This window comes from Gorilla gorilla, chromosome 15, assembly GCF_029281585.2.
Source record: "Gorilla gorilla gorilla isolate KB3781 chromosome 15, NHGRI_mGorGor1-v2.1_pri, whole genome shotgun sequence".
In the NCBI taxonomy this organism is placed as follows: domain Eukaryota; kingdom Metazoa; phylum Chordata; class Mammalia; order Primates; family Hominidae; genus Gorilla; species Gorilla gorilla.
In genome coordinates, this window is record NC_073239.2 from 121,676,614 (window position 1) to 121,690,192 (window position 13,579).

General features: G+C 57.5%; 1 long non-coding RNA gene across 1 annotated transcript; it reads left to right on the forward strand.

The window, feature by feature from the left end:
• The first annotated feature begins 6,847 nt into the window (after positions 1–6,847).
• LOC129526693 (uncharacterized) lies at positions 6,848–10,384 on the forward strand. Its single transcript, XR_008671420.2, has 2 exons — positions 6,848–7,744; positions 9,703–10,384. It is a non-coding gene; the product is annotated as an uncharacterized lncRNA (long non-coding RNA).
• The last annotated feature ends 3,195 nt before the right edge of the window (positions 10,385–13,579 follow it).

The following is a 13,579-nucleotide window of genomic DNA, read 5'->3' on the forward strand; positions in this document are numbered from 1 at the left end:
TGATGGGTTGGAAAGCCCTGCTGTCCACAGAGACTCCAATATGAGGAATGGGTGCCTTGGACCTGGTGCTGTAGACAGTGACAGGGTTTGGCTCTGTGTCCCCACCCAAATCTCACCTCGAATTGTAATCCCCATGTGTGGAGGGAGGGACCTGGTGGGAGGTGACTGGATCAGGAAGTGGTTTCCCCCAGGCTGTTCTCCTGACAGTCAGGGAGTTCTCTTGAGATCTGATGGTTTAAAAGTGGCAGTTTCCCCTGCGCTCTCTCTCTCCTGCCACCTTGTGAAGAAGGTACTTGCTTCCCCTTCACCTTTCCCCACGATTGTAAGTTTCCTGAGGCCTCCCCAGCCAGGCGGAACTGTGAGTTAATTAAACCTCTTCCCTTTATAAAATACCCAGTCTCAGGCAGTTCTTTATAGCAGTGTGAAAACAGACTAATACAGACAGTATCAGGAGAGGCTTGAGTTCATCCAGTGCTATTGGAAGACTCTGTTGGATGGAAGATATTGAAGGCACAGCCAAGGTGTGGAGGCTCTTGAGAAGACAAAAGGTGCTCAGCACACAGGTGGAGCTCTCTCCAGAGAGGTTTGCTCAACTCCTGCAGACAGGAAGAGCTGCCCTGTCCTACAGCCCTCTGCATGCATGATGTCCAGGCATCTCCCACCTGCATCATTTCACCCCCTGACAGCAAGCACCTTGGGGTGGGGTTGTCAGATAAAATACAGAACTCCCAGGTCAATCTGAATTTCAGGTAAACAACAAATACATTTCAGTACAAGTGTGTCCCATGCAATATTTGGGACATGCTGGTGCCAAATATTGCATAGGACATTATATTAGCCCATTCTCACATTGCTATAAAGAACTACCTGAGGCCGGGCGCAGTGGCTCGCACCTGTAATCTCAGCACTTTGGGAGGCCAAGGTGGGCGGACCAACTGAGGTCAGGAGTTTGAGACCAGCCTGACTGATATGATGAAACCCCATCTCTACTAAAAATACAAAAATTAGCCGGGCATGGTGGCAGATGCCTATAATCCCAGCTACTCGAGAGGCTGTGACAGGAGAATCACTTGAACCCGGGAGGCGGAGGTTGCAGTGAATGAAGATCATGCCATTGCACTCCAGCCTGATCAACAAGAGCTAAACTCCATCTCAAAAAAAAAAAAAAAAAACAACTACCTGAGACTGGGTAATTTATAAAGAAAAGAGGTTTAATTGGCTCATGGTTCTGCAGGCTGTACAAGAAGCACAGTTGGGGAGGACTCAGGAAACTTACAGTCATGGGGGAACAGGAGGAAGAGAGCAAAGGGGAGGTGCCATACACTTTTAAACAACCAGATCTCCTGAGAACTTACTATCAGGAGAATAGCAAGGGGGAAATCACGCCCATGATCCAGTCACCTCCCACCAGGCCCCTCCTCCAAGACTGCAGATTACAATTTGACATGAAATTTGAGCAAGGACACAAATCCAAACCACATCAGACATACTTATCCTAAAACTGTATTCATTGTTTATCTGAAATTCAAATTTGCCTCTATGCCCTGTATCTTTATTTAGTAAAGCTGCAACCCACTTGGGTGATGCTGTGCCCTTGCTTAGCTGGTACCACCACTGCCAATCCTGTGCCCAGAACATAGCAGACTTTCAATTAATGTTGAATGGATGTGGGGCAGGTGGATGGGGGATAGATGGATGGTGGGTGAATGGGTGGATGGATGGATGGTGGGTGGATGGGTGGATGGATGAATGGATGGATGGATGGGGTGGATGGATGGGCGGATAGGTGGTTAGATGGATGGATGGTGGTAGGTGAAGGGATGAATAGATGGATGGATGGACAGATGGATAATGGGGGTGGGTGGATTGGTGGGTGAATGGATGACGGATGGGTGGATCGGTGGACGGGTGAGTGGATGGATGGGTGGATGGATGGTGGGTGAATGGATGAATAGATGGATGGATGGACGTAGGGGGTTGGGTGGGTGGGTGGAAAAGTAGACAGATTGGTGGATAGATGGGTGATGCCTAGATGGGTAGGCGAATGAATGGGATTTGGATTCAGTAAGAGGTTTTAACACTAAGCTGTCTTAAATGCCCAATGACAGGGCCAAGGTGGGAGTAAATGAAGTGCCAGCTGATGGGAAAACTCCCGGCTCTGACACCTCTCACCACCCCTGGGACTCTCCTGCTCAGATTCTGAATCTGTAAAATGGGAATGCTTAGTGGTGCTCCAGCAAGAGGAAGCTCCATGTGCTGCAACACAAGTTATATGTCCTGACACGGGTGCCTTGCTGGGGGTGGTGAGGGGTGATTCGCCTGCAGATGTCAAAGCCCTGCCTGCCAAGATCCTTGACTTCCCAGCCCCAACCAGGCATCACTCAAAGGTGACCTCTCCACTCCCAGCACGAAGGAGTTGCCTTTGGACCCTGACCACCCTGATGGCCAAGGCTAGGCTGGCCAGCACCTCCCCAGCAGCCCTTCAGAGGCCTCCACAGCCCTGTGTCCAGTCTGACACAAGTGTGTCAGGTGGTCATGAGCACCGTGCCCTTCCAGCAAGGCCACCTCTTGCTGTGGGGAAGGGCCTCAGGTAGGCAGGCCGGAAGCACCTGCAGACCCCGCACTCAGAAACTGCCACCCCGCTTGTTGAACCTTGTGTTTTAGAAAGAGTCTTCCATTCACAGCATCTCCCTCCCCCCAGTTCTCTTCCCAGAGGCTGTTTAAGGGTGGGCGTGGGACCCCCAGTGTTTCCAGGGTTATTCCTAGGGATGGACTTCTCATAAACAATATTGGCCCTCCTCCCAGGGCCCCAGGGCAAGGAGCAGCGAGCCTGGACCTGCAGCCGCTGTAGCCCCAGCCTGGGGGAGGGGACAGCACAATCAGGGTGAAGTGGAGTCAGAGGTGGGTGTTGTGGAGGGGGGAGCCGCGCGGGGACAGCTGTCCTGGCCCGGCTACCTTCCCTGCCCCCTGTGACATCAGCCCATCAATTCCATCCCTCTTTTGCCCTCACTAGGTCGGGTCTCTGGCCCTCGCAGCCACAAGGTTCCTGACTCCTGTGTCTTTGTGAAAGAGCCACACAGAGCAGCAGGGGGACTGCCCCCGCCAGGACCAGCCCAGGATTCCTGCTGGATTCCGTGTGTCAGGACCACCCATTCTGGCAGAGGAGCAGGAAGCCCAGAGAGGCAAATCACGCGTCTAGGAAGCAAAGACGGATCCCCGCCCCAGGGCCGCCTGAGGAGTGAGAGAGCTGAGGCTGGGGTCTGCTGTTACTAGAGCTGAAACCTACGGACCTACCCAGCTCCCGTTTTCGCCGCTGGGGAGACCCACGGGGAGATCAAGGGGCCTGGGGCGGGGGGGTCCTCCCACCTTGGACGTTGGTTGCCACATCTGCACGTGACGGGAAGAAACGTGTCATTCCAGGAGGACAGGAGGGCAGGGCAGCTGAGGGGGAATCCCCAGATATAGGGGCATCCCCAGTACCCACCCCCGTCCTGTGGAGGCAGGAGGAGGGGCTGCACCCCTGGGTTTGAAAGGCAGCAGCCGCCTTCCAGAGGGAGCGCTGGCTGGACGTTACTGCACCCCCTTCAGAGTAGCCCCCTCCCCCCATTGCTGCCCTGGACTCTGCGGCCAGCAAGCTGGAGGTTCCTAGGGCTATGGGGGACAGGAGGCTGTGGCTGGCTGAGGACTTTGTGTCAATGTTCCCACTGCCTCTGGGGACTGGGGACAGCCAGGCCACACGCGGGGGCAGTGGGACTTAGCACCTGAGCCTGCTGAGCTCCTGAAAGCCCTGGAGGTTCTTGGTTCCCTGAGGTGGGGCAGGGAGGAGGGAGTCCCTGGTGTGGCCTGGTTCTGCTGGGCGGAACACTGAACACTCCCTTCCCTGACGAAGAGGCGAGAGCTGCTTCGGGAAGAACCACCTGCCCTCACCCCACTCGGTCTGGGACAGGCAGGGCACTGGCCTGCCGGGAGCCCCCACCCCTGTGCCTGCAGCGCTGCTCTGCGCCCTGCTCCCTTACTCCACCTCCTCCCCTTCCTCCTCCTCCCAAGGAGGAGGCAGATGGTGGTGGAAACTCTGCTTCCTTCATTTTCCGGAGCGTGACTCAGCACCGCAGCTGCCGCCTCGGCCCCCACGCAGCCGCGCGAAGCCTGCCCTCCCCTACAGCGGAGCCCGGGGACTCCCCAGAACACCCCTCCCGCAACTCGTCCGGAGAACGCAGGGCTGCGGGCTGCCGAGCCCACCTTCCCGGAGCCCCCAGCCCAGCGGACCCCTCCTAGGCAGCTAATTTCCCGCCCACCCGGCGACGGCAGAGGGCGTGTGCCGGGGCGGAGTGCGGGCAGGTGGGCGGCGCCGCAGCCCCAGATCTCAGGGACACACAGAGGCGACCACGGGGCTTCTTAGCTTCTGGGTGGCCACCCTGCCCAGGAGACTGGGCTGAGCGAAGGGGAGGGGAAGGCCTAGGAGGGACCCCAAGAAAGGACCCATCAGAAAACACAGGGAAGTAGGAAAATAAGAGAAATTTCCAGAAGCAAGAGGCTTGGCTCATGCGGAATGCCGCAGAGCCAGGCCTCAACCCACCGGAGAATCTCTGAGAACACTGACCGCAGCCCACCAAGGTGGCCCCGGGTCCTGCTCTGAGCTCCTGTCGGCCCTCCTCCTCCCTACATCAGAGCCTCCCCTGGGAACCCCAGAGATCCTCTCAGCTCCTTCTCGGGACAAAGGAACCCTCACTGCTGAGAGCCCCTGGTGGCTCCTCCCACTCCCCCACTCGGCTCCCTCTCTCCTCCTCACTCCCTTTGTGGTGGGCTTGGCCCAGGAGAGTCCCGGCACCCCCAGCTGCTCTCTGTAAGCCCCTGGAGGTGGCCAGCTGGGGTGGGCTCCCCACCCCAGGGAGCCGTGCCTCGGGATGTGGGCACACACTTGTGCACACGCACACCATCTCAGCAACTGGGCTCTCCTGAGAGTCCCCTTCCCAACCCGCAAAACAAGACCTGCCAGCGCCCCCACCCCTTCCTCCCCCTTCTATCCCCCTCCCCATAGCCCTAGGTACAGCTGTAGAAACTGAGGCTCAAAGGGGTCAAGTCCCTTCACTCCATGTGGCAGAGCTGGGGTGGTCAGAGACCCCAGACCCCAGCTGAAGCCTCCCACCCTGACATGGGAAGCCCCTCCTGTGGGGCCTGAGCAGGTGCCCAGGACCAACGGGCCAGCCCAGGTGAGAGGCTTCCTGCCAGGAGGCCCTGAGGGTGACCTGGCCAGGGACACCAGTGCTCACAGGTCCGGGTGGGTCCCAGCCCCAGCTCACCCTCCGTTTGCTGGCAGTGGCCCCTCTACTCTCCCCCAGGACTCCCGACAGCTCTGCAGAGAGGCCTCATCCCCACCCAGCTGGGCAGACTCCGACCTTGCCACCGGGTGCCTTCCCATTCTCCTGGCTGCCAGCCACTCCCCTCTTGCAGCCTCAGTTTCTGCATCTGTAGGTTGGGAGTAATGAGATTCCCCAGCCGGCCCGCTGGGAAGGCTGGGCGTCCTGGGGGAGGGAGGGGGAAAGGAATGCCAGGAGCCTGCTGGAGCCAGGTCAGGGAGGCACGGGCCCAGTCCCAGCCGCAGCAGCCACTCTGTGGGCCCAAGCGAGCCCCGGGCCCTGGGCCTGTCCATCTGTAAGCAGGGTGATGGCACTGCTGGGCGAAGTGGCTGAGGGTGGGCCCAGCCCAGCTGCCTTCCCTAGGCACTCATCAGGCCCGGCGCTGGGGCAGGGCACTCAGCCCACACCACATGGATGGGGACGAACCTCCAGCTGGGCTGCCCCGACAGGGACAGAGGTAAACAGGGCTCCCAGGATTCCAGGGCCAGCACAGCTCTGTGGCTACCGTAGTGTCAGTGCCAGGCCCCAGAAAGGACTGCAGGGGACCAGGCTGCTCCTGGGGGACCCCAGATGTCCTGGCTCTTCTCTAGGGGATCTTGGGCTGAACAAGGGACTGAGGCCCCAGAGGAAGGCAACACAGGGTCAAGACGGATCCCTGAGGGTCCCCAGTCATTTGTAAATTATCTCTGCCCTCTGCAAAGTGTGAATGCTGATTCCTCGGCCTCTGCCCAAACATATGCACTCTCTCAGGTTCACGCTCACACATCCCCTTACCATTCGGCAGACCCCACCGGCTCTGCCCCAGCTCACCCCCTCCGCCTGGCCCTACCATCCTCTGCCCCTCACCAAGGGGGACCCTCCAATCCAATCCCATAAATCAGGGTCCCCGAGCTGCACTCAAAGCCTCTGTCACCTTTCCTTGCTTGTGGAACAAACCCACCCTCCTTCTGACTCTCACCCCTCCCACCTCAGTGTGTGCAGAGGAGCCTTCCCTGCACACAGCTGAAGTGGCCCTGTGGCCCCTACCCTGGACTTTGGCCAGGCCATTGACCAGGCTGCTGCCTCCACCCATGCCTTGGCATCTGGGTCATTTTTTATTGATGGTAGCTTGGCCCGACTTGGGGGCTTCACACACACCTCCCGTCCAGCAGCCCTAGGAGGTGGGACTGTTATCACCACCCCCATCTCAGCAGGCAGCAGAGCCAGGACCCAGACCGGCCCAGCCACAGCACCCTCCCACTGTACCCCGGGACTGCGCTGTTCACAGGGCCACTCCTGACCTCTGGGGAGTCCCTCCAGGTAGGCCAGGCCGGGCCTGTGCTCTGTAATGCAGTCCACGCAGGGCTCCCTGCTGCCCAGGGCAGGGTGGTGGTCCGACAGCTCCCACCCCTCAGGGCCCGTGCACCCGCAATGCCCAACCTGCCCAGCCCACCCAGGCCCAGCCACCGTCAGAGGGAGGTTGGTGATGACTCAGGCCTTGAGTCAGCAGCATCGGATGAGGATGCAGCCAACCCTCTGCCAGCATAAGGGAGCCCCAGACGGCCCCGAGCTCTGCTAGCTGGGCTTGTGGGGACCCCTGGCTGGAACCGAACCAGGCTCATCAGCGCTCAGGAGCCCGGGAGCCACCTCCCCGGGAAGATTCACACGCACACGCACACGCACACGCGTGCACACAGAGGAGGCCTGCCATCAGGGTGGGTGGGGCTGGACTAACACCAGCCCAGGGAAGAGAAGCCCGAGATGGTGGGGCGCGGTGGGCAGTGAGGCGGGGTCTCGGCTGGAGGGGCTCGCTCTGACTGTGGAGCACCCATGTGCCTCCTAAACAGAAACCCCACACAGGCCAAGGAAACAGAGCTACCAGCTGACTCACTCTCCCAGCAAACACCAGCTCCTCCCCGAGCCAGGCCCTGGAAGAGAAGTCGACATCACGAGCCGCCATCTGGGGGGTGGCACCAGGCTGCGAAGGATCCACAGACTGGCATATGCAGGAGGAAATGGGGCGGGCGAGGAGTAAGGACCCCAAAAAGCAGGGGCAGGGAAGGGCCCTCCCAGCGCCCCACTGTAACAGGGGCCTAATCAATGCCCCGTGCTCACTGAATAAAGCACTGCCAGCGAAAGGTGAAAAGAGGCACAAAGAACATTCTCCTGGACGCCACCCACAGAAAGCCACGTGCAGGCTTGGCCCTCACCTTGGGGACCTTGGACACGGAGCTGGTTATGTCACATCTGGCTCTCAGAGCTGGGGCAGCGTCTAGGAGGCCTGATGTAGAAGGCACTCGGCTAAGCCCTAGTTACCGGCACACGGGCACCAGCGCCCCCTCTCAGCAAACTCCACGTCTTATGAAATTAGGACTGGATTTCCACTTCATTTTGAAAATATGGCCAAGGTAAGAGATCAGGAACGACAAGGCCAAGCTGGGGTAGCCGAGAAATCGGAGCAGACACGGGGGCGGAGAGGTGGCTGCAAGCGTCTGAGTGCAGGAGGCACAGGCCCCAGAGGTCCCGGAGGGCAGCACGCTGGTGCAGAGCCGGGACAGCCTGGGGTTCACTCACTGGAGAGGCAGGGCGGGCGGGGCAGGTGAGGATGGGGGCTGGAGCCCATGACATCCCCTTGGTTGCTGAGCATGGCTGACCCCTGGCCACACCCGGCCTGGACGTTGAAGTCTAACTGGGGAACCAGGCAGGGAGCCAGGCAGGAAACCGGATGCGAGTGGAGATTCCAGGCTGAGGCGCTGTGGGAAGGAGGGGAGCTGTCACTCTCCCAAGGCGGGAAGTGGGAGGGGCTGGGAGTCTCCAGGGAGGGGAGGAGGGCCTGAAGGAGTTCCCTGGGGTGGGGGTCCCAGAAGAGCCAGCAGCCTGTGCGGCGGCATGGGAAAGACCCCAGTGCCTGGCGAGGAATTGGCACAGCCAGTGTATGTGGAGTCAGATAGGGGTTTGGGGTTATTTTTAACCCGTAAGTCTCCCTGCTATTCTACAGGAGAAAGGGAACGCTGTGCCGGGCGCTCAGGAAGATGCAGGCAGGAGGCAGCAGTGTGGGGAGGGACAGGGAGGGCCTAGGGGCTGGGTCAGAACGTTGCCCAAGGGGCTTTAGCGGGGAAGTGCTGGCCTTCCCACCTCTCCTCTGGAATCTGTCACCTGTCATCCTGGAAGAGCTCAGGAGCAAATGGATTCCTTTCCATGAAAAAAGCATAGTGCCTGGGGCTAAGCAAAGCCAAGACTGGCAGATAAGGTGCCCCAGATGAGCAGGCAGCTGCCTGCAGTGGGGCGCGGGGCAGGGCCAGGAGGCGGGAGGGCGGCAGGGAGCAGGGACAGCCATCTGGCCTTTGGGATGGGCAGCACCCCTGGAGGCGTGGGGAAGGCAGAGCAGGCTGCCTGGCCTGCAGGCCAGGTGAGGGGAGAACGCAGGCCAGAATCCAGCCATAACCTGGCTGCAGGTCCCATCCAGGTGGGAAGAAAGAGTCGGATATACTTCCAAGCTAGCAGTGAAACTAGGAGGTTCTGTAAGAACTGGGGAATTATTTACCCTAACTCAGGAATGCTCACCGTGAAACCAAGCCCTCACCTAGGGGAAGGGCCACCCCAGCAGTGGCCACTCCTAAAATCCTCACCTCCCCCCGGGACAAGTCTAGCCTCCAGGATGGAAGAAAGTCAGCCAACCCTAGGATTATCGCATCTGGGTTGAACTGAGGGGTCTTCTGTGCATGCAGCCTGCACTAGTGGCTGGGGCCTCCGAAATGTTGGGCGTGCCTGGGATAGCTCAGAGTAACACGGCTAGACGGCACTCAGGGTTGGAAGGGGAGCCAGGCTCCTCTGGCTCTGAGCAAAAGCGGTCCACCCTCCTCAGCCTCCCAAAGTGCTGGGATTACAGGCGTGAGCCACTGCTACCTTAATAAACTAAGTGTTAATGTTGAAAACCCAAGGAGCAGCAAAGGTCCTCAAAGACACAGAGACCTGGGGGAGGGGTCTGTGGGCGGCTGCAATGGGGGAGGGGAGAGGTGGAGGGGAGGAGGGGCCCTGGGGAGGCAGCACAAACTGGTTTGTAGAGTGACCCCTCCGTGGCTTCCTGGTGACCCTTCCAGAATAAATCCCAAGCATGCATCCTCCTACATGCCTCAGCCTGGGGCTGCCACTCCCTGCCTCCCACTGTCCACTCTAAGAGCCTGGCTCCCCTGGAAGGGTGCTGCCCTTCCCTGGGCCTCAGCGTGCCCTGTAAAGTGGGGGTCCCAGTGCCCACTGCACACGGCAGGGAGGATGGAAGGAGACCCAGTGTGCTGAGCACTGGCACTTGCAGCTGGCACCTGGACATCTATGGAATGTGCTTCCGTGATTGTCACTGCTGTTACAGATCCATCCACGTGTGGCTGACTCAGAGCTGTGACATTAAGGGAAAATAAAGGAAATGATTGAGCTGCCTTTTCAGACAACACTGGAATTTTTGAAGAACCCGAGAATCAGTATATTGAAAGGTCTGCGCCGTGGAGTCGCTGCTTGTGAAGCCCGTGTGCATCCGAAGTGCTGACAAGGACGATGGAAAGACGCTTCATTCATGAGCTCCTTTGAAATGCCAGACAGGCCTCTTGAAAGGGACGGGGAAAATTCAGCAGATGAATAAGATTGGCAACATAAACCCAAACGTTTGGGGAAAAAACTGATTTTATTATTTTTATTTTACTTTATTTTATTTTTTGAGACAGGGTATCGCTCTGTCACCCAGGCTAGAGTGCAGTGGCTTGATCTTGGCTCATTGCAGCCCTGGCTTCCCAGGTTCAAGCGATCCTCATGCCTCAGCCTCCCAAGTAGCTAGGACTATAGACACACGCCATGACGCCTGGTTAATTTTCGTATTTTTTATAAAGACAGGATTTCCCCATGTTGGCCAGGCTGGTCTTGAACCCTTGGGCTCAAGCGGTCCGCCCTCCTCAGCCTCCCAAAGTGCTGGGATTACAGTCATGAGCCACTGTGCCTGGCAAAAATGAGACTTTCAATGTGCTACTTTAATAAACTAAGTATTAATGTTGAAAACCCAAGGAGCAGCAAAGGTCCTCAAAGACACAGAGACCTGGGGGAGGGGTCTGCGGGTGGCTGCAATGGGGGAGGGGAGAGGTGGAGGGGAGGAGGGGCCCTGGGGAGGCAGCACAAACTGGTTTGTAGAGTGACCCCTTCGTGGCTTCCTGGTGACCCTTCCAGAATAAATCCCAAGCATGCATCCTCCTACATGCCTCAGCCTGGGGTTGCCACTCCCTGCCTCCCACTGTCCACTCCAAGAGCCTGGCTCCCCTGGGTGCCTGGGTCCCCCACCAGGGCTGTCAAAGCAGAAGGCTGGCATCAGTGACCAGCACACCTGAAGGCCCTGGAGCCGTGGGGCAGGGAGGGAGGTGTTCAGGGAAAGATGGGAGGGTGGAGGGGAGAGTGAAGGAGAAGGGAGAAGGCCCGCAGGGGAGGGCAGACAGTCGCAGTGGTGTCCTCATTCCCATCACTATTCCATTCATAAATACTTCCGAAACCCGCCCCCCTCCCCACCACACACACACACACACACACACACACACACACACAAATTACCTCCGGAGACTTTGGAGACCTACAAAGTCTTGGCACTACATCTCTTCAAAACACAGTCCAATGGCCAAAAATCACCTGCAAGACATTCTAGACTTTATTTCCTTCCCTCCAAGATCATCAGGCAAGATCCAATTCATCAGCCTACAGGGCCTGCCCTGAGCCCTCTCCCCCTCTCCCCTTCTCTGCCGCCCCATCCCTGCCTCTTCTGAGTCTGCAGGGTTCAAGGCCAGAAGCAGAGCAAGTCAGAACACAGCTATACACAGGCAGACTATGGGTTGGGGTGTGGGTGGGTCTCAGGCACTTCCCTGCTCTCAAAGGAGCACCTCCAGGGAGCCCATCTGGTGCTCCCTCCAGCCCCTCAAATTCCCAACACCAGGGTTGCAAGGCCCAGTGTCTTCTCACCTCGTTAGCTGGAGAACCCCTTCTTTAAGCAAAAGATGGCACGGACCCCCGACATAAGACAGTTCAAAGCTGAGCGGCTTTCCCCATCATGCAAGTAACCTGCGTGCCGCCACGGGAATCAGCACGCATCCCATCTGGACTCCCACCAGACAACTGAGGCAACCGAGAAGGAGGCTGGGGAGGGGAAGGACAGCTCGAGGGCTCACTGGAGGTCAGCAGGGAGGTGGACTGCGTCTCCCGAGGGCCAGCACTGGCTTAGCCTGCTCAGCGTGGTGCCCGAAGGAGGCCCACCAGCTCTGCCAGCACCTGGCCTCTGCACCTCAGCTTTCAGTGGATAGGTTTGTGCAACGAAATATTTCATAGAAATCAAGAAACATGAGTGAACGATGCACACCACCGCGTGGATGAGTCTCAGAGACTGTGGAGTGAAAGAAGCCAGACACAAAGGTTGACATTTACATGCAATCCTAGAATGACGGATCTATGGTGGCAGAGAGGAGAAAAGCAGTTAGCTTTGGCAGGTGCCCACAGAGGGGGCTATGCAATGGAACTTTCTGGGCCCTGGAGGTGTTGCATAGTTTGCTATGGGTGGTGGTAGTTACGTGGGTTTCTATGAATGTAAAAACTCTTGGTGTGGTAGACCCAAGCTCTGGGCACCTCATGCATGCCATGCAGCATCTCGATCTGTGACAGCAAGTCCTGTGTTCCATGATATGGCTGCAAACACTTGACACAGTGAATGCCAAACCTCTGCTCCTAAGGGAAATAGAGGGCCAGGTTCCTACAAGCCTCTGCTCCAGCCTTTTCAGCAACCAATCAGTACACAATAGAGTTATTTATGTGTTTCTGTTAATATATGTCACTAAACTCCCGGCCAAGAGCACTACAACTCATGCCTGTACAGAGCCTGTCCAACACATGTATTTTCTCCATAGGACACATCACCTCAAAAGCAAGTATTGATCCTATTTTATCTCATTTTCAAGAGATGCAGACTGTTCTTAAGCAAGTACTGGTTTTAGGTTTACAAATACATTTTAGCGAGTAGGCAAATTTGCAAGTACAGAATCTGTAAATAATGAGATTCTACTGTATGTGTGTGCAATATTCAAATGAAGAGGACAGAGCTTCCTGCCTGACACAAGCCCCTGACTGACTGCCCCACCCACCGTCCCTTCTAAGAGCAGCAGCCTGGTCCCAGCTCTTGCCTTCCCTCCTCAGACCAGGGATAAGCCCTGACCAATGTCTACCTCCTGCAGCCAGACACAGACAGGCTGACTCAGGTGCTCTTGGAGTTTGAACTGAGAAATGCAAGAGAAGCTTGCAAAATGCTGAGAGGCTCCACAAGGGGCTGCTGAAGCCCCAGCAGGCAAAGCTGCCAGCTACAGAGCAAAAAGCCAAGGGAGGGGCAGGGATGTGGGAGGAAGGACCTGGCTGGAGGTGACTGGGGGCGGTCGTGTCCTTGTCAGCAAGCATAGAGCAGAACAGCTGCCCAAGGTGCCACAGCTGGAAGGGTGAGTGGGTGGATGGGTGGATGAAAGGGTGGGTGGGTGGGTGGATGGGTGGATGAATGGGTGGGTAGGTGGGGGGATGGGTGGATGAGTGGATGATGGCTGGGTAGGTGGATGGGTGGATGAGTAGGTGGATGGATGTGTTGGTGGATGGGTGGATGGATGAATGGATGGGCAGATGGATGGATAAGGGTGGGAGGATGGGTGGATGAATGGGTGGGTAGGTGGGTGGATGGGTGGATGAGTGGATGATGGGTGGGTAGGCCGATGGGTAAGTGGATGGTGGGTGGATGGATCGATGGGTGGGTGGATGGATGAATGAATGGGCAGATGAATGGATGAGGGTGGGTGGATGAGTGGATGAATGGGTGGGTAGATGGGAGCATGGGTGGATGAGTGGATGATGGGTAGGTGGATGGGTAGATGGATGAAGGGATGGGCAGATGGATGGATAAGGGTGGGTGGATGAATGGGTGGGTAGGTGGGTGGATGGGTGGATGAGTGGATTAAGGGTGAGTAGGTGGATGGGTAGGTGTATGGATAAGTGGATGGACAGATGGGTGGGTGGATGGATGAATGGATGCACAGATGGATGGATGAGGTGGGTGGATGGGTGGATGAATGGGTGGGTAGGTAGGTGGATGGATGGATGACTGGATGCACAGATGGATGGATGAGGTGGGTGGATGGGTGGATGAATGGGTGGGTAGGTAGGTGGATGGGTGGATGAGTGGATGATGGGTGGGC